The sequence below is a fragment of the Zeugodacus cucurbitae genome, chromosome 6, assembly GCF_028554725.1.
Source record: "Zeugodacus cucurbitae isolate PBARC_wt_2022May chromosome 6, idZeuCucr1.2, whole genome shotgun sequence".
NCBI lineage: Eukaryota > Metazoa > Arthropoda > Insecta > Diptera > Tephritidae > Zeugodacus > Zeugodacus cucurbitae.
The window spans coordinates 52,356,249-52,376,276 of record NC_071671.1 but is presented as its reverse complement, the minus strand read 5'-3'; the positions used below and the strand labels follow the sequence as shown (position 1 = coordinate 52,376,276).

At 34.7% G+C, this 20,028-nt stretch overlaps 1 pseudogene; it reads right to left on the bottom strand.

Moving 5' to 3' along the window:
* LOC128922557 (GTP-binding protein Di-Ras2-like) overlaps positions 1 to 17,502 on the bottom strand; it is a 29,389-nt pseudogene extending 11,887 nt beyond the window's left edge.
* Positions 17,503 to 20,028: the final 2,526 nt, after the last annotated feature.

Sequence of the window (20,028 nt, the reverse complement as noted above, 5' to 3'; positions counted from 1 at the left end):
AATCTCTATTTTATTTGATCAATTAATTTGGCTGTGTGAAAAGGCTATTAGTTTATTATAGTCATTATGCCAGCTTAGAACTTACATTATTAGTAATCAGTGGAAACTGTTGAACTAAGACCAAGCATCTTATAGAACTAAAGAGGGACACTCAAACATAAGCTGATATAACCTCAACTACTGCTGTGGAACGAAACAAATCTCACCATTTTGCATATTCAACCGTTTGCCGAACGTTAAACAGCCGTCAATATATATTTAAAATTTTAAATTTTGACGACTTGTTTATTTGTTGCCTTGGTATGAATTTTATTTTTGTGTGAAAATATTCTATTTGCAATGGGAGTCCAGACCAGTTTATAGGAGTTCAAAAGTTTCACGTATGCTCCCTACCGAGCATACAAATATTCAAATAAATAAAATTACTGTTTTAAATATGGATGTATGTGTTAGTGTGACTTTGCTGCTGACATACCACAGAGTTACAAAGTTGTCAATAATGTTGAAGCTACTCCGATGACGAGCTGCAACGCAAGTTCGTCTAACCACGTTGGTAATAACAACGCTAGTAGTTGTTGGTTGCAACGCTGATCGATGCATGAGTGGACTTTAAAACTTTCAATTAGATTGCAGGCGCTTGCAATTTGTTATTGCTTTGAGTTGCTGACCCGACACGCCAATTGTGGCTATGCATCAGTTTCCAACAACAACAACAAACTCACCAAATGTTTTCACAGTGCGGATGTCTATTGGCACAGCATTCAACAGATGTTAAATTGGTTGCAAAACTTTAAGTGACCATCAATTTTGTATTTCTTCTCGCCTGCGGTGGGCTCGCAGCAGAAGTTCAACGATGCGTAAAATGACGCAGCGAGTTAAAAATGTAATAGAAACTAGTTAGTTGTAATGAAGATAGTTGTATGAGGAATACCAAATGCTTATGCTCATAGATTATCTATTGATAGACACAACGACTTTTCGCAATTTTCGCGATAGTTAAAGCTGTTATCTATGGTTGTATATAAATATTGTTCCATTCCAGGCGTCGGAGTCAGCAGTCGTTGAAATGTAAACGATTCTCTCATTTATTTCAAATAAAGGGGAAAGTTGAATAACTAGCATAGAAAGCACAATTTTTCATCAGATAATATATAAAATCAGAATCTAAGATCATAAAAAAATCCATTATAAGTTAAACAAGACAATATTAATACAAAATGTGAAATACATGATAGTGAAAACAAGTATTGAAAAAAATTTGAAATTCCCATCACCAAGCAATATTGAGAGAGAATTTTTTAACGAATTCGTTCGCTTTCGCTTAAACAAATTTCACACCAACGCGGACAGTATTTTATTTTGACGCTACTCAAAGCGTGTGGTCTTGCATGGATGAGATAAAAACTACACTGAGAGAAAAAAATAAATGATTGAGTTTGGTACAAATTTGCTTTATACAATTTTTCGCAAACAAAAGAGCACAGCACAACGCAGCGTAGATGAGTGAGAAAAATTTTTCTTGCTTTTGTTATTTCAATATTTCATTTTCGTTCGTTTGAGTGTTCGTATTAGCTGATCTGTGCGTGCGATTTTTTCACACTTTGTTTTTATAACGGTTACTCTATCGTTCATAACAATTCTTTCACGTTGTTGCTTTGTAATTTTGTTTTCGTTATATGTGTTGTTATTTACTTATCGAACCTGTGACTTTGTATTTTTAACATGACAGCAACACTGCGTCAGCTGGGACGCTACAATCAGCAAGCATTTCAAAGCCAAAAATCATGCTTCGCAAGGCAAAACAACGAGCGCACCGTGTGTGCGTGTTTGTTGTTGTATTTTTTCGTATGATGCGCAAGAGTTTTTTTTTTAATCGACCAGCTATATAAGAGTTAAGGTCATCGGTTGTTTTTTTATTGAAAATTCAATAATTTTTTGTTTACCTCAGCGAAATGGTTTACTTTGTTGCTTTACTGGTTCATTTAATTAATTTCGTGCAGTTAAGTTGGGTGAAAAATCAATTTCATAAGTGTCAAATCTCGGTGTCTTCTTATGTTTCTACACTTGTATTTTTCCTTTTTCTTTGGATTTTTTATTTCACAGTATTCTGAGGAGGGATTTAGACTAAGTAAGAATAAGATTAAACAATTTTGGATAAATGAAGTGAGTCAGCTCCAAATTTAATGTTAAATAATTTTTTTTTTATATATATTATATTTAAGTGGATTACTTAGCTTTCAATCTATAAACTGACATTACATTATTTAAGTTCTAAGATTATGCGTTCATATAAAAAAATATGATTGTTATCATGAAAATTTTCCTAAACTCTAACTTAATCCTTCCTGTATTTATAATTACTTTGGATATAGAAAAATAATTAGTTAGAGCTCCTAATAATAAAGAGAACTAAAAATCATTGAGGTATTATTTTAACTTCTGAAACAGCTATAGAGGCATTAATATGCAGCTGAAGTATTGCTACTAACATATGCTGATGAAAACACTACAAAAATTAAAATGCAACAACAATACAGAGTAAACGTTGAGAGCGGTCTGTAAGGGTAAAATAGCATAGCGTGTGGCATGTGAAACAATGTATGTACATGCAACGCCGCCAATGGGAGACAACACTTGGCAGTAAACTAACTGTGATCTAGATCTGCTCAACAAGAAAGCCTTTGCTTGTGTGTGTTGTGTCCTGTATTTGTATTTGTGGCGCCGCATTGTCTCGTATTTTTTTGTTTATTTCTTAGCATGATAACGGCCGTTATGCAGGTGAAAGTGGTGCAGTGGTGCGCGTCACGCCATCGTCATCACTGCCACAGACAAAAGACCGCATCGAAAGCACACCTGCACATACACTCTTGCATGCGATAAATATGCAAGGACACATTGTTTGCTTGCTATTGTAAATTTACCGCATGCAAGCCGTTATGGCGGCGTCACCAGCCGGACCATTTGCCGTCATTAATTTTGATGTCGGCTCGGCACCGTGTGAGGAGAGTTGCGGATTAAAAAAAAGTTGAAATGCTTTGTGGCAGATTGCATTGGTGTTGTTGTAATTGTATTTACCATTATGTGCAAAAATATTCATGTGTGTCTTTCTTGAAAGGTATGTAGGTCAGTTTTTGTGGAATCACGTGTTACCTGTAACGTGGAAAAATACTTTTTATTACCATATGAATAAAGAGTGTCGCATTTTGGGTTCAGATTTGAGGCATTGTAAATGAAACTAATTTTATTTCGAAACTGTTTGTTTTAATAGTTTCCTTCAATTTTTAGTCGGAGTTAAAGTATGTTTTTTCTATAATTGTGTTAAATTTTAAGAAGAGAGACAAGTAAGACTTCCAATCTATTACAAGTTGATTTAGCTGAGGGCTTTTTAAATAAAAAAATGGCATAAAAGGTACATATACATTTATCTACATAGATAAAGTTAATACTACTGATGGATTAAAGCAATACATATATAAAATCAATTAAAGGAAGGATCTATAACCGGTGTTTGATCGGATGACTCACTGATTCCAAATTAATAGGGAATCTAAGTGCGCTTGGGTTATTTTTAAACAGGGGTCCTTTCTGCAAATAGTGAGCTTCGGTCGCTTTGAATATATTATTGACCACCAAGACAGGACCGATAAAATATTATAGAGAGAAAGTAAATTTGTTTCTGTTTCCAAAATGAAAAAAAAATTACTTATGTGAAAATTTCATAAAAATGTTTTTCAGCAGATATTCTTATCGATTTACCCTCTATATTAGAGCATATAAACACATGTCCGAAAACGTACATTCGTGTTATATAGCATAAAAATGCAATCAAGCCGCATACAACTCTGCGGTCAGAGGTCTGCGGCTAGCGGTTAATCGTTTATTAAGAACACATGCATATACAAATGTTCATATAGGTAAGCTCTCATACATTTACTTCGTATGCAAAAAATGTTGGTCTCTGGTCCCTTTGGGATCTGTTAGCATGTTGCAATTTACCGATATTGTTGTATCTTCAATTTACAGTTATTGTTGCGCTTGCAGTTTTTATTATTTTCACATCAATTTCGTATTTTACCTCCGGACACCGCTATGTGGCGTGGACTTGGTAAAAGTAAATAAACACACTTGCCCCTTTGGCTTTCACTTTCTCCACTTCGAGTAGTGTTTAATTGGATATGTTAGTAGTCATTTTCAAAATTTTGAAAATTGAGAATCATAAAATTCAGAGAATTTTCGAAAAGCCCAAAAGTAGGCAACAAAGGCGTGAGTGCATATGATACGTATGATACATAAAAAAAATGTAAGTAAAAAATATAGCACCAGCAAATAAAGGCACAGCAAGTAGTTCTGACAAAATTATCAGTCAGCTATGCCAGTCAGTTAGCGACAGCTTTCCGTCAGAAATACTATTTCTGAGTTAGCGCTGCTGAGTCGCCTAAAATTATGCTTCTAACTTTTTTGTTACATGGAAATGTGCGCCATTACGTTTCGTGTGCTTAGACAACGATGCTATTTATATGGGAAAACATTTATATTTTTATGAATAAATTCTTGGTTTTACAAATTGATGACGGTTGTTATTAACAAATAGTCGCAAAATACTATTGAATATATTCTATCATTCGGTATACCCAATTTTAGTTTTATATGTTTATTGCTGAGCAAATACTAATTCCTCCATTCTATTTGCAAACAAACCACAAAAAAATAAAATTACAACTGAAATATAAAAGCAGCGCGACCCATGAAGGAGGATAAAATGTGGCCCCTTGTTGATCTTGTAAATTTCCAGTTGGCATGCACTTGCGCCATTATATGCCAACCGCGGCGTTGTAAATAGCTTACACACCCACATACATGTATAACGATAACGATCTAAACAAAAACAACAACTTGTACTTTAGCAGCGCAGTAATGTCTTTTGCGGTTGTTTACTTCGCCGATTACATCAACCGCTTATTTCCAACATGAACGTGTATGTGTACAAGTGTGTTTGTATTTTACTTTACTACACCTTTTTATTCCCTAGCTGTCACTTTGTTTCCATTTTAATTTTATTCTGCGGAATTGCTACCATATTGTTGTTGCCACATTTAAACGGTCACAGTTACACAGATTGTTTGGGTTTGTTTGCTTTCGTATTTGGAAAACAGTTGCGCGCACATTAAAGTGAAATAGGAACGAAAGAGTGAAGAGTGCGGGTGCTTCGAGTTGTGGAAACCGCCATTTTCGATTTGCTGCAATAATTACTAGATTGCATTGCATCGCACTGATTGCTCAGATTTCGCAATCGCATTCGCATCGGCTCCTGGGGGCGACACAATTACCCACCAACCGAGAAATGTGTGCGCCCAGAAATCAGATTAACTGCTTCGTCTACACAAACACTAGCATCACTTGATTGACTGCCGTTTTTTCTCGCCCTCTCTCACTTAGAATGATTTTCTGATTAGAATTGCTTTTCTTGCTTTTGATTATATTTACATAAAATGAGTGCCATGAAACATAATCATTTTTTTAAATTCTTTAATTAGCGGACTTGCTCGTGTATTTTAAGGACTGAAAACAAATTTGTGAAGCATCTTTTTAACAAAATCGTCAGTAAGGCCGACTTTAATTTAGAGAGTGTAGAATTTAAACATTTTCTAACTATAATGCACTACCAATGATCGACCTAAGAGCCGGTGTAAATATCAACATAACGTATTTGAGGACCTGATAATCAGCACAAGGTGATTAGAAACTACTGTTTCTTAAGAGAGTGAATTTCTTGTCGAATTTGTTTTCGCCAATTCTTTTTGTAAGTTTTACTTTTAAACAAACAACCTCATGAGCCATATGCATTATACACGCACTAAAGTATTTATCTCGCTTATATCGTTATGCTTAATCAAGTATATTAACTGTTATCGACTGTAACATACATATCTATTTCGTCAATTTGCATAACTGTCTCCCAGTCAATTGAACCTAGCACGCGCTTGCCCAAAATCGACAGGTGCGAATAAACGAATTTTATATTCAATCCATATAGAAATATCACTACCATTTTTGTACCTCTAAATACACCCACTATTAATATGAATCCTAGCTGTTATGAGTTTAACACATGAATCCAACTGAGACGACGGCATGAAAACAATAAGAGACACAGCAAAAGATAAACAAAAGATTTTGAGTTCACAGACACAGAAACCGCATAATTTTACCGTTATGTTGGGCACAAATATTTAAACAGACCTTCAGTACATATACACACCGCACACACAAAAAAGAAGCAGTTAAACTTATGCAGATAAATAATTTTCAATTTGTTTGAACTCACCTTAATCGCGGCAATTCACAATATACCCAGTCCGTGACTTCTTCCAGTCGCACCTCTCTGTGTGTATTGGCCAAATCAGATTTATTGCCGGCGATTACAATGGGAATATCCTTTGGCGGCAGCGGTAATTTATTACATGAAAAGTAAGAAAAGTTTAAAAAATAAGCGGTTTGTAAGTAATATAACTGACTTTGAAAATGGCTAGACTTAAATCTAATTTGTAATTGAAGTATTAGTAAATAACTTTACTAGACTTCACTAAATTAAAGAGAACTATTTCTAGGATAGATTCAATATTTATGTTAATGAAGGCTATATAGGTAATTATGCATAGTGTTTAGCTCAGGTCCCTGATCTTTCATCGAAATTATGTATATCAAAGATTTGGAGAATTTTTGTCTCGGATGAGTGCTATTCTATTTAGTGACTAGACTTGCGGCTGTATGATTCATGGTATGAGAGTTAAGTATGGAAGTATTGTTTGGTTAAGTAACATATAAGAGGACACATAGCAATCCATAGTGATGTAAATGTCATATAAAAGACTTTAACCTTGAAAATGTATGCTTATTTCAGAATTTGATAAAGGTCGATATGAATTTTCAGGATTTTCATAAGCTGGAATATAAATCAATGTATTCAGAGTTCATTAAGTGTATAATCTTGAAATCGTACATGAATGCTTGCAAATAGTTATTGATTATCCAACTGTCAACACTCAACTTTCTTTTGTCACTCTACTCAAACTATTTAATGCTACTTTCTCTACTGTTATTTGACATATACCAAAGTTTTTTTAATTTTCCCTTTCAGTCAGCATTTGATTTTATGCTTTGCTATGTCAAATCAGTTTTTAATATGTAGTTAACAAATTTCGCTTTCACCAAATGTCACGGCAAGCCTTCATATCGACCTGACTGTCACAAGCAATCGAATATTCATATTTAATATATATACGTGGGAAAAGGTAAAACATATTTTAAACATAAGCATCATGTTCACACGTTTCTCGGTGTGTGTATATGCGTAAAAAGAAGCGCTTTAAAATCGAAATGAGTTCGCTACAATTTAGTTACTTTTCGGTTATTTTCATGTTTTGACTGCAAATTGATTGTGGGTAACTTTTGATTGCTTTCTGTTGCGGAATTGCGGCAAGCACGCAAATACACACACATAAATATTTGTTGAAATTCTATACATTAAAACTTAAATAAACTACGATTACCTTCGTTTTGAGTGAGAGCTTATGCTTGAATTGAAAAAAAAATTGAGTTCTGTGGTTATTTTGCTTTTTACTTTTTAATCACAAAATTTATTTCCAACAAATTGGAAAAACTGTGCGGCAAACATTATAAATGGAAGTGTAAAAGTTCTGAGCTAAAATAATGTCATGTGATGAATTTTCAAATATTTGTAAAAACTTATAGAAATATATGTATATAACTAAGATTTCACATAAATAAATAAATACTTATATACATAGATATATGTATATGTATGTATAGTAAAATTAATCTGATTTGGTTACGTTAAAGAATCATAATTTTTTTGAAATATAAAAAAGGGATCTAACTGCATTTAAGATGCCTCAAGCCTCAGTTATTTCTAACATAAATTAACTTGGAAGCAATTTAGCAATAAGAGTGTGAATGAATTTATACAATGAATAGGAGTCTAGAGAATAAGTTGGTATTGTCTATATTAGATAAATATCATCAATATTCCTCTGCAAACAACATTCTAAAAATGTATTTTTTATAAAAAATAGAAAACCACTCAAACTCACCTGGAAGTCAGCGCGCTGCTCACGTATCTCCTCGAAACACTGTTTGACACATTGAAAACTCGACGCAGACGTGGTCGCATAGACTAGCATGAAAGCGTGGGCGGTGGCGATGGACAGACGTCGCATAGCGGGAAATTGCATATCGCCGGAGGTGTCTAAAATGTCAACCTGAAAGAGAAGAAGTGAATAAATTTTACTCATTTCGTAAATAATAAAGCATAGGAAGAGATGCAGGAGTTTTGAAAAATGGTATTTTAGTTTATTATAATTTTTATTTTTTAAACTAATTGTCTTGTAATCAACAATTGTCACAAGCAAGCTGTGAATGTGTTTAATTGGGTACCACTCGGAGTATGAGTAACCTTTGGTGATGGTAAGAATTAACTTGAAAACAGTTTCACGCACATAACCTGGAACCTGGAAGATAACTGGAATATTTCTAAGACGACTCAGGAAACCATTATTCATATTTTAGATTTTCATTCTCAAACCAAATTCTTAAATTGACCCTGTTTTCCACTACTAATATATTCTTCAGAATGATAACAAAGTTTGAAAATAAGCGTCTTTTCGAGCAAAAATAGTTTCAAATCATACTAAGAGTTCATAAAAATAAAATAAAAGCTTTCAATATGAACACGGCGTATAAGTAACATTCGTTAGCACTGAAGAAAAAGTTGAAAATGGACATGGCGTATGAGTAACCTATTCATAGCATTGAAATTTAGTTATAATTCCTAACAATAAACATTAAACAAATGTTTGCGACGGCAAATTTTACAATAATATAAATGCATTTAATTGAAAAGCTTCTGAATAATTAAGTTTTCTTCACACCACACATGCAACAGCACCTGCAATTGATATTACATGCAAAATAATTATTTTAATTAAGCAAAGCGCAAAGTCAGAATGCTTTGGAAGTATTACCGTTGTTGTTGTTGCATAGCATCTTTTCTACTTCCTTCTGCATTCATTCATACTTCCATTTCACCTGCAACGCTTTTGGCGTTTGATTGCATTTGTGCCTCGCCGAGACCTTGAACATTGTGACATTAATAATAACAATTACGTTTGCAACTAATTGCAATTATGCCAAGATTCCAAGTGATATTAAATGCCACAAAGGCATTGATTGCTCTTTGCATTTGTAAAACTGTTTATTTATGCATTCACACACACTCATACAAACCTACTCTCACACTTATCTCGATTGCAGTTGCAATGTATTGCTGTTTGTGGTTTGCATTGAAAATTAAAATTAATTGCAATGAAATTGTACTACGGCTATGAATGAATGCATGCAAGCGGAGAGACAAATAACAACAAAAACAATATAGAAATTGAATTTTCTTCTTTATTGTATTGAAATTCTCTTTAAGTGGTTGTGGTTAGTTTAAAGAATAAATTAAGCTATTTCCTTCAATTAGCGACTTTTTGAGTAATATATGATTTTTTTTCTCTAAACCCGAAAATCTATTGCGTCACATTTGATAACTAGCATTTAACAGACCCATATAGCATGTATATGGTATATGACATTACGAACAATGTCTAGGATACTAATCGTGTCCTATAGCATCAACGTCTAATGAACGCCTTTTCACTTAGCCAAATTAATCGATCAATTAAATTTTGATTGAGAAGTTGGTATGTTCCATCAGCTGATTGCTATTTTTAGCATCATCAGCGTCGTAAAGCGTGAACAACAACTCGCAGACAAAGAACGTATATTTAATTACAAATACGGTCTTTGTCCCATAGTTACATTTCATTTTCAATTCGATTAAAATTCAATTAAAAATTAATGTAGAAAAATTAGATTTTTATTTTGTTTGGAAAATCGATCTAAATCAGCGTTTTAGTCTGTTAATCAAACCTGTGTGAAAAGACTATGAGTTGATGAGATAAATATCTTGGGATTCAGGCGTTGTAAGAAATTCAAGTAGAACCTTCAAGCAAGTTTACTCGCTTTTGCGAAGTTTTGCAAAGTAAATACAGATATTTAAAGCATTTATAACACTGTCAAACATTAACAAAAGCAAGAACTTAGAAACTCAGCCGCGTTTATGTTGCAGCCGCGTTTATGTTGCATCCCAAGTGAAATAAAGTTATTTATAGAGAAGTGAAAAATATGAAAAAAATAATTACTTGAAGCGACATAAAGATACTCATACATGCACATGCAGACACTTATACTATATAAAACTTTGACTTTTACGAGTAGCGCACATGTCGTTAACCGTAGTAAATATTCGACTATCCTAGAAATCCCCAATTACACTCCTAATATACATGCCACACACACAACATTACCCAGATCCACATGCATACGACATACACCCATCGAACATGCAGCACCGCGCCATTGAGCCCTTAGCCATGAGGAGCGCTAATCTCATTGGCGTAGGCACAACTACTACAGTAACTACCTCGTCCCATTGTTATTGTTTCGCTTATCGTTCTTGTTGGTGTTTTCACTTTTTGCACGCCTCATTAATCAAATTTATACACACGTTGCTCTTAACTTGACTATGCATAAATCGGCTATCACCCATACGTACACAGAGAAATATTCATGCACACACACATTCAAAATATGTATTTACAAGGCAACTCAGACTTTAATTCAATATGGACGATACGCGAATGTATGTAGGTGATCGCAGTGGATTTGTTGCTAGGCATTTAGCAAAGATTTTTATAGTTAGACGAGAATAATTTAAGGTTCTACTTCGGAACTTGAGTAATATAAATTAATGTATAGGGATCAGTTATTGAATATTAAATACATACTCTCAAAAAAAGCTGAATCCACACCTCGTGCTACAATGTGGATGGTAGTATGTATATGTATCCACTGCATACATTGTGCTCCACATACTTTGATTTAAATCTACCACTTAGAATTTTGGTGTTATAATCTAGCTAATTACAGTCACGTTAATAATAGATCAGTGAAGTACTTAATCGAATTTGCTTTACATCATTTACTCGTATTATAAATATATACTCGTATTATAAATATATGATCTACTACCAGCTAACTGACCAAAAGTAGCAGCTGAGCACAATGTTCAATCGATATATTATGTATATACGGGTGTGTGATGTTGTAGCGTAAAGATTAATAATCCGCTTTAGCACATACGCTGAAGTCGAGCAGCACATTATTTACCAGCAAGTGCTATACAATATATTAGGGTGGCACAAAATATAGAAGTAAACAAATATTTATAGAAATGATTTCTTAATGCAAAATTAGAAGACTTCAATAGCCTTTTCGCACAGCTCAATTAATTGATCAATTAAAATTTTAGTAGAGACCAGTTTTTGCCCTTCGCACCGCCAGCTACTCGATAATCAATCAGCTGTTATACATTATTGTTTTTGCTTATCATTAGAAGGTGGTAAGTTTTATTAGCTGATTACTATTTTCAGCAGCGTCATCTGCCGTCATGTAGCGTGAACTACAACTCGCAGACAATGAAGAGTAGCAAATTTTTCATGCCCTGAATAATTAATTTTAAACTATTTTTCGCTATGCTGACATGCATATTTTATGCGAAAATTACGATGGAAATGACTGGGAACTGGAGTAGCTGATGTGCGCATTACACTTAATTACGATAGCAAACTACAAACTGGGCAATAAATAATAAGCGAATTTGTATGAAAACGGTGGAAGTCACGTGCCAAAAAGCGCTTATACGCATTTGTCGCGTCGAATAAGTCGGATATAACACCATTAGGCATATATTTCCACACTTCAAATATAAATGCATATATGTATGTCTCGCCGCCATTTTGCATACAAACATACACACAAAGCCACACACATATATATATATATATACATATATATAGATATTGGAGTTTCAGCAGTAAAATTTTGACTTAGTGCCACTACTGACACACTTAAACCCACAAATTCCCGCAGAAATAACTGTATATGCCTTAAATGAAATTAAACAGTCGCCCACATCTATGTTGTTGTTGCCGTTAGACGCAGTTTTCATGTCGCTTTGGCCTTTGTCTGACTGCCGTTGAATAAATGAGGTATTCGTCGTCTTCGTAGACAGCGCGCAGCATGTCTAGCGGACTCACACACACAAGCACATAAGTAAAGGGTGATTTTTTAAGAGCTTGATAACTTTTTAAAAAAAAAAAACGCATAAAATTTGCAAAATCTCATCGGTTCTTTATTTGAAACGTTAGATTGGTTCATGACATTTACTTTTTGAAGATAATTTCATTTAAATGTTGACCGCGGCTGCGTCTTAGGTGGTCCATTCGGAAAGTCCAATTTTGGGCAACTTTTTCGAGCATTTTGGCCGGAATAGCCCGAATTTCTTCGGAAATGTTGTCTTCCAAAGCTGGAATAGTTGCTGGCTTATTTCTGTAGACTTTAGACTTGACGTAGCCCCACAAAAAATAGTCTAAAGGCGTTAAATCGCATGATCTTGGTGGCCAACTTACGGGTCCATTTCTTGAGATGAATTGTTCTCCGAAGTTTTCCCTCAAAATGGCCATAGAATCGCGAGCTGTGTGGCATGTAGCGCCATCTTGTTGAAACCACATGTCAACCAAGTTCAGTTCTTCCATTTTTGGCAACAAAAAGTTTGTTAGCATCGAACGATAGCGATCGCCATTCACCGTAACGTTGCGTCCAACAGCATCTTTGAAAAAATACGGTCCAATGATTCCACCAGCGTACAAACCACACCAAACAGTGCATTTTTCGGGATGCATGGGCAGTTCTTGAACGGCTTCTGGTTGCTCTTCACCCCAAATGCGGCAATTTTGCTTATTTACGTAGCCATTCAACCAGAAATGAGCCTCATCGCTGAACAAAATTTGTCGATAAAAAAGCGGATTTACCGAACACTGATTTTGGTAATAAAATTCAATGATTTGCAAGCGTTGCTCGTTAGTAAGTCTATTCATGATGAAATGTCAAAGCATACTGAGCATCTTTCTCTTTGACACCATGTCTGAAATCCCACGTGATCTGTCAAATACTAATGCATGAAAATCCTAACCTCAAAAAAATCACCCTTTAGTAGCGTCAGAAATTCTTAAGACGACGAAGCTCATATCTCGCGCAGCGTCGCTTGTTTAATGTTGCTCATACGCTCCGTTGAACCGCAACGACGAATGCGCATTTTTTCAACATTGTTCGCTATCAGCAGCCCCCGGCGGCATTTATATTAGTACAACAACAATATTAATATTTTACAAAAACAAAGCATTCATTGGACAAGCGAATCAATCAAAGCGGGGGAAAGCATTTTCTAACGAAGACAAGTGAATTCTTTATGTGTGCATACTAATTTTATATGATTTATATAATAATTTATTTAAAATGTTATGGTGACTCCCACAGAAAGTTTCAAAATGAAAGCATAATACTTTCTTTCTGCGATAGGAACCCGGCAGTTATAGTCAAGCAATCCTACATTTGAAAGTTGACATAAGCATTAATAAAATGTATAGCAAGAATCCTCAAAGCCAGGAGATAACTAGAGACTACACAAATCGATGAAAATGACAACGAAATAGCTGAATTTAGCTTCGAAATGCTTGCTTTTTTGCCCCAATATGCGAATGTGGACCCAACGATGCTTTCCTGTATTAACACATCATGAGAATACTTTTCGAGGAGAAATTAAGCGGCAATCAAGTGATAAATATAACTGTTAGTTCTGAGAGATGTACTACTATACATTTTCCGAACTCAGACTTTCCTCAGTAGATCTAGAGTTCTGATTTGGAAATTAGTTCTAATAGTATATATTATAACAAGGTACTGAAAACATTATATAACTTAAATGCTGATTAAGCTAAATAGATTACATTAATAGAAATTAACACTATCAAGCTAATATCGTGCTACAAATTTCCAAAATTTCCATTTTATGCAAATTGCCATTTATCTGTGATCACACGTACAAATAACTGACAATTTACAATCTACATATGTCAGCAATTGTATTTGAATGCTAATAAACGCGCCTGATGACTACGAAATTATGGCGAACCAATGCGAATTGGGTGTCAATTGGTCAATTTAGAGCAAGCGAAGCGGTCAATGGCGCGAGAGTGCGGCAATGAGGAGCAGCATCGTGTTAAATCACTGCCATTTGTGGTCAACGAACGAGCGCATAGCAAGACGGCGGGAGAATGCCAGGCGGTTGCAAGGAGAAGTGTAATATTTAACCGCCGTCACTGCCGAGTAGGCTGGACACAAACGAATGCGGTTGAAAAGGGACTCGTAAATTGGTTAATTTCACATGGGTACGATTTTATTTGTCATTTAGTTTTTGTGCTTTTGGATGCATTAGACATGTGTGTTTTGAAATGAATTTCTTAGTGATGGCATTTGACTGCCTATATATTGAGAAACATTTCCAAAAGGCCTTATGGTTCTCCAATCAATATTAATTATGTATAAAATGCAAGTCAAGTTCTTGGTTCACTTACCTACCATGCTCGAAATAGCTTCTGTATCTGCTCCCTCTCTGATCTCAATTATCTCTATCTCCACATCTATTTTATCTCGCTCGCTATCTATATCTCTATATCGATATATATCTCTAAACTGGTCTAGGAAAAAAATAGTTATGGGATTTTCGAAAACAATAGAAATATCATATTATTTAGATCCTCTCTAATGCAGATTCCAAAAAATGTATGTTAAGTATAAAGTATTGCAAGCATAACATTTAGCTTATGAAATTTTCCATCTATTCAAATTTAAAACAATAAAAACAAATAAATGATTGGGCATCTTATATTATGCAACTTGCTGCCAAAACCCTAATACTCTGTGATAATTCTAATTGTGCGCCATATCAACGGAATTCTTGTGAAATTAAAGACACTTTACATTAGCTGACGCTTCATGCTTTCCAACAACACATACAGATGTCAGCTGCACCATGAGGTTACGAATATTCAACAAATCACTCGATCACCGCCTGATTTGGCCCGACACATTGGGCCAAACATTACCAACATTACATTAAGGGGGGTATTCTGGTCTAGACGCATGAATTTTTAGGAATTTTTTAAACTAAGGATGACGTTATCGGGTTATGGGGTAAAAATATTTACATACATATATACATCTAAAGAAAAATCTGTAGAAATTACACATAAAGTATATACTTAAGTAGAGCTATTCACTTTATCTAGTTGTCCTGACGCTTCACTTAATTCAATTAATTTGGATGGTTTCGATTGGATGTGGTATCGATTTTACTTGGCCGAAATGCTGGGATTATGTGTGAATGTATAATAAAACTACAAACTCTTTTCTTACTCTTTTTTAAATTATTCAGCTTATAGCAGATTTTAGTAGATAATTGCTTTTCGGCCGATAATTAGAACCTTTCAAGAAAACAAAACATTGCTTTAGAACTAGCGCCATTTATTCTATATATATGTTTTTATTCTTATAAAGAGTTCTCTTATTCCTCGAAAATTGATCGAAGAATGCGTCCGAGTTTCAATGTTTCTCAATCTGATATTTGAAACCGCTATTATCGAACAATCGGTTTTTGCACCAATTTGGGATGAACTCAGTCATACTATTCTTGCGATATCAGATTAAAATATTGTAATTAATCCTCATAGTAGCACAAAAAAATACTTTTTAAAGGCTTAAATGAAAGAATTTGCCTAATACTGAGTTTGCTTCAACTTTAATCTTCTAAAATTTAGTTCAGAGTCATAAAAAATTGCACGTGCGACAGGACAAAGCTTAAATAGAGCTATTTTACATTTCTCTGAACGTTTGTTGGAAGCAATGACAAAACGTGGTCTGCAATGAAACTCAATGGCCGTGTTCGGACGTGTTTTACTAAAATTGCGATTCTTCTTGCTGAAGGAATATAAAAAAAGCTCGTAAAACCTGCACTGGCCAGAGAAGAAATGAAAAATACGTTTGAAGACCCATATGAGCATGTTCTAAACAAAAAGTTGTTTTGTTCTGGAATTTTTCTTTACTATTTTTAGACGAAACTTTATGATAACTAAAATTTTTGCTTGCATCGAATTGAAGGAGAAAACTACTCACTTCTGTCTATGAAATCCGAACGGACCCGTTTAATAAAGAATATAAATTGAATATATTGATAAATATTGGTATGCATGTGTATAGATAGATTCGTGACTAGGTATATGAGTGTCTATGGGCTATATAAATATTTCGTGTCGAGCGTGTCATATTAAAGATGTTTGAAGACGAAAGCTTTTGTCGTTAATTGTCTGCCAAGTGAATGTGTGTGTATGTGTGCGACAGTATATACATGTAGATATATATCTAAATCTATATGCGTACGAATTTCCAGCAGAGCGCAAGGTGGCGAAACAAAATTTAATGTAGTTACCGGCATGTTTGACTTCTATGCACGTAATTAAATAAGTATTCCAGTTGCCACGGCAGGGAATAGTTGAAGCATTAAATGTGCATAGGCATAAAAAACTTACGATAGAAAAACAAAAAAGAGAACAACAAACAATGAGAAATTTAATTAAACACAACATGAGTCGCCGCTTTGTATTTTACTTCGTCCCATATCTTCGAGATTTTACCGATTTTATGCTGGTGAAAGCTGTTACACAGTCAGACACCTACACCCAGTGAGTGTTCACTAAGCCAAAGACATTTTCTGCATGTTAAGACATTAAGTAACAAAGGTATTGAACCTGCAACAGCTCGACAATAAAGTGAATGAGACATGCGAGTTTTCTAGCTAACATATTGTCTCTGTCCAATGATATTACTGACATCGAGTGCAGCTCTATTTCCATTTTGATGGCTTTGTTGTGATTTGAAAACTAAATGAAGAAAAACAAAGATTGAGCTTCTTTTGCACTGCAATTAGTTGATTAAATATATCGGAATATACATTTTGCGACTGGTTAAACGAAGTTCTTTCATCAGCACTGAAATGACATATGGGTCTAGAATAGATGACTATAATCTTTGAAAGCGAGTGAATGTTGGTTCCCAGTATACTGAAGAATACTTTTTTTCTGTTGGAATACTTTCTTAAAAATATCTTTTTAAAAACTACTAAACTATTGACGAACCTATTCATATCAATATTTTAGAGATTCAAAGTTGTAAATGTACTAAATAAACTACTCACCTTCAGTGTAACTCCTCCCAAATCGTACTCGCGATTAAAGAGATCCTCAACCGTGGCACGATATTTGTCTGTGTAGGTCTTGAAGAGGAAACGTTTGATGATGGATGATTTGCCCACACCAGCGCCGCCCAGAATAACCTCTCTCTATTCTGAGAATTTTCTTAAGAAAATCTTACACTAACACTCACAAAAATTGCTTTAATGTATTTTATGAGCTCTACCATGCTCTTCATTTACGTTCCTTAATTTCACTTTCTCAATAGTTCCTGTAATCCTTAATAAGATTTGAAGAGTGCGAGTGGGCGTGTCCGTGCGGGGACGTTACGGATGCTCGTAAATATAATTATGCTTTCTCTTCCGTTTTATTTCCGCCACTTTGGTGCTCCACTCTATTTATATATTGTGATGGCACCACAAGCTGTCAGCGCCGTCTCGCACTCTCTCTCTCTTTCTCTGTTTTCGCACTTGCAATAAGTGCCTTCTTTTATAAGTAGACGTTGTGGTTGGTCTTTCTTTTTTATACTCTCGCAACAAAAGTTGCTAAACTATAATACTGTTTTGTTCACATAACGGTTGTTTGTAACACCTAAAACTAAACGAGTTAGATATAGGGTTATATATACCAAAGTGAACAGGGTGAAGAGTGGAGTTCAAATCCGAATATCTGTCCAAGCTGTAACTTCTGTAAAAAATTGAGATATCTTGATGAAACTTGGAAGACGTATTTCATGGCACAATAAGAAGGTTAGGTACGAAAATGGGCGTAATCGGACCACTGCCACGCCCACAAAATGGCGAAAACCGACAGCACTTAAAGTGCCATAACTAAGCTATAAATAAAGCTATGGAAGTAAAGTTTAATATGAAGGATCGCACTATGAAGGGGCATATGTGGATGTAATTTTTTTGGGGAATTGGGCGTGGTCCCGCCACCTACTAAGTTTTTTGTACATATCTCGCAAACTACTAAAGCTATTTCAAGGAAACTTTCTAGAGTTGTTTATTTTAGGTAATACCTTATACAGTCCAAAAATGGAGGAAATCGGATTGTAACCACGCCCACTTCCCATACAAAGGTTATGTTGAAAACTACTAAAAGTGGGTTAACTTACTAACAAAAAAACGCCAAAAACACTAAATTGCACATAAGAAATGGCATACGGAAGCTTTTTTACAAAATGGAAAATGGGCGTGGCATTGCCCACTTATGGGTCAAAAACCATATCTCAGGAACTACTCGACTGATTTCAATCAAACTTGGTTTGTAATAGTTTCCTTACATCCCAATGATATGTTGAGAAAATAGACCAAATCGCTTCACAACCACGCCTACTTCCTATATACCAGAACTTTGAAGACGATCTGAATCGTTTACTTTACAATATATAAAGTAAGCACTAGTGAAGATATCGATGCAGAACTTTGCACAAATACTACGTTAATAGTGTGGCAGCCGCATTCTTAAAATCGCCGAAATCGGACCATAGGTTTTCAAGGCCCCATATATCGAACATGTGGACCTCGGTGCTTCTAACCTAATATTAGGGTTTCCAACTTTCAATGGACTTTATACAATATATATGACGAATATGTGGGTCAAATTGTGTATTATATAATATAAAGAAAGTTAAATAAATAAATTGCGAGAGTATAAAATGTTCGGTTACACCCGAACTTAGCACTTCCTTACATGTTTTTATTGTTTTCCTTGTTTTATTAAATATTATATTTCCGTCTTTTATGCTTCGCTCCGAAATGTAGGCTTTGAAATATCTACTCTTACTAATTACTAATACTCTTACTAATGGACAAGGTTTTAGCACACTTGCCTTTACAATTAAATAATATTAAATCAGAACCCAAACTGTTAATTATAACAAAATTCATAAGGCGCCACTAAACAAAACAACCTGATCCGAGTGTACGTATGTATGTATTCTCCCACAAATATACCAGTTGCCTGCCGCCAAAATTCGACCAAATTAATTGACATTACTTGAGGAGATTTATTATGAATTCCGATATTCCCCAACTACTCTCAACTACACAGATTGGTCAAGGGAGCATTTGGCTACTGCATTGAGGTATATTTTTGAAGCGTAGGCAGACAATGCTTTTAATTGGCTTTTGTTCTGCTACAACTTAACTACTTAGGACTGAAGTGGGTGGAAGTTATGACTGTTATTTTAATCGAAAAATTGTTTAGTGTATTTTTTCATCATATCTTTAATATATTCTACAAAGCATTATTGCTGAAGTATGCGAAGCTTTTGGAATCTTTGTGCTTTGCCTCTTTTCTTTTATCCCAAAGAAGCTGGGAGAGGCCGACAAGTTGTGATACTCACTAAAGGAAAAGTAGTAAAGATTTTTGGAATATGCTTTGGTTTTTTTAAATTATAAAGAATAGAGGGAAACCACACCGAATGATTGGTATATTTTTGTACCTAATAAAATTATAAATTATTTTTGTGCATTATAAGCCTAATAAATTTGAGCTGTAAAAGTTATAAAACTCCGACACTGTTCGAACACCGTTTGAAATGTTGAATACCTCAACAAAGGCTAAAGTATGATACCAAACAATGCGTCTGAAATTGAAAGTAATAGTCATGAAATGCAGTTCGCTAAAAATTTTGTGCGCAGCCAGACAACATCTGTCTTTGATGCTAGCTTATTTGGAAATATGGAATGCGACTGCTTTGTGATTCTGATGTTTATTCGAGTTTGCGAAATTTCACGACGCTTTGAGGTGCACACAG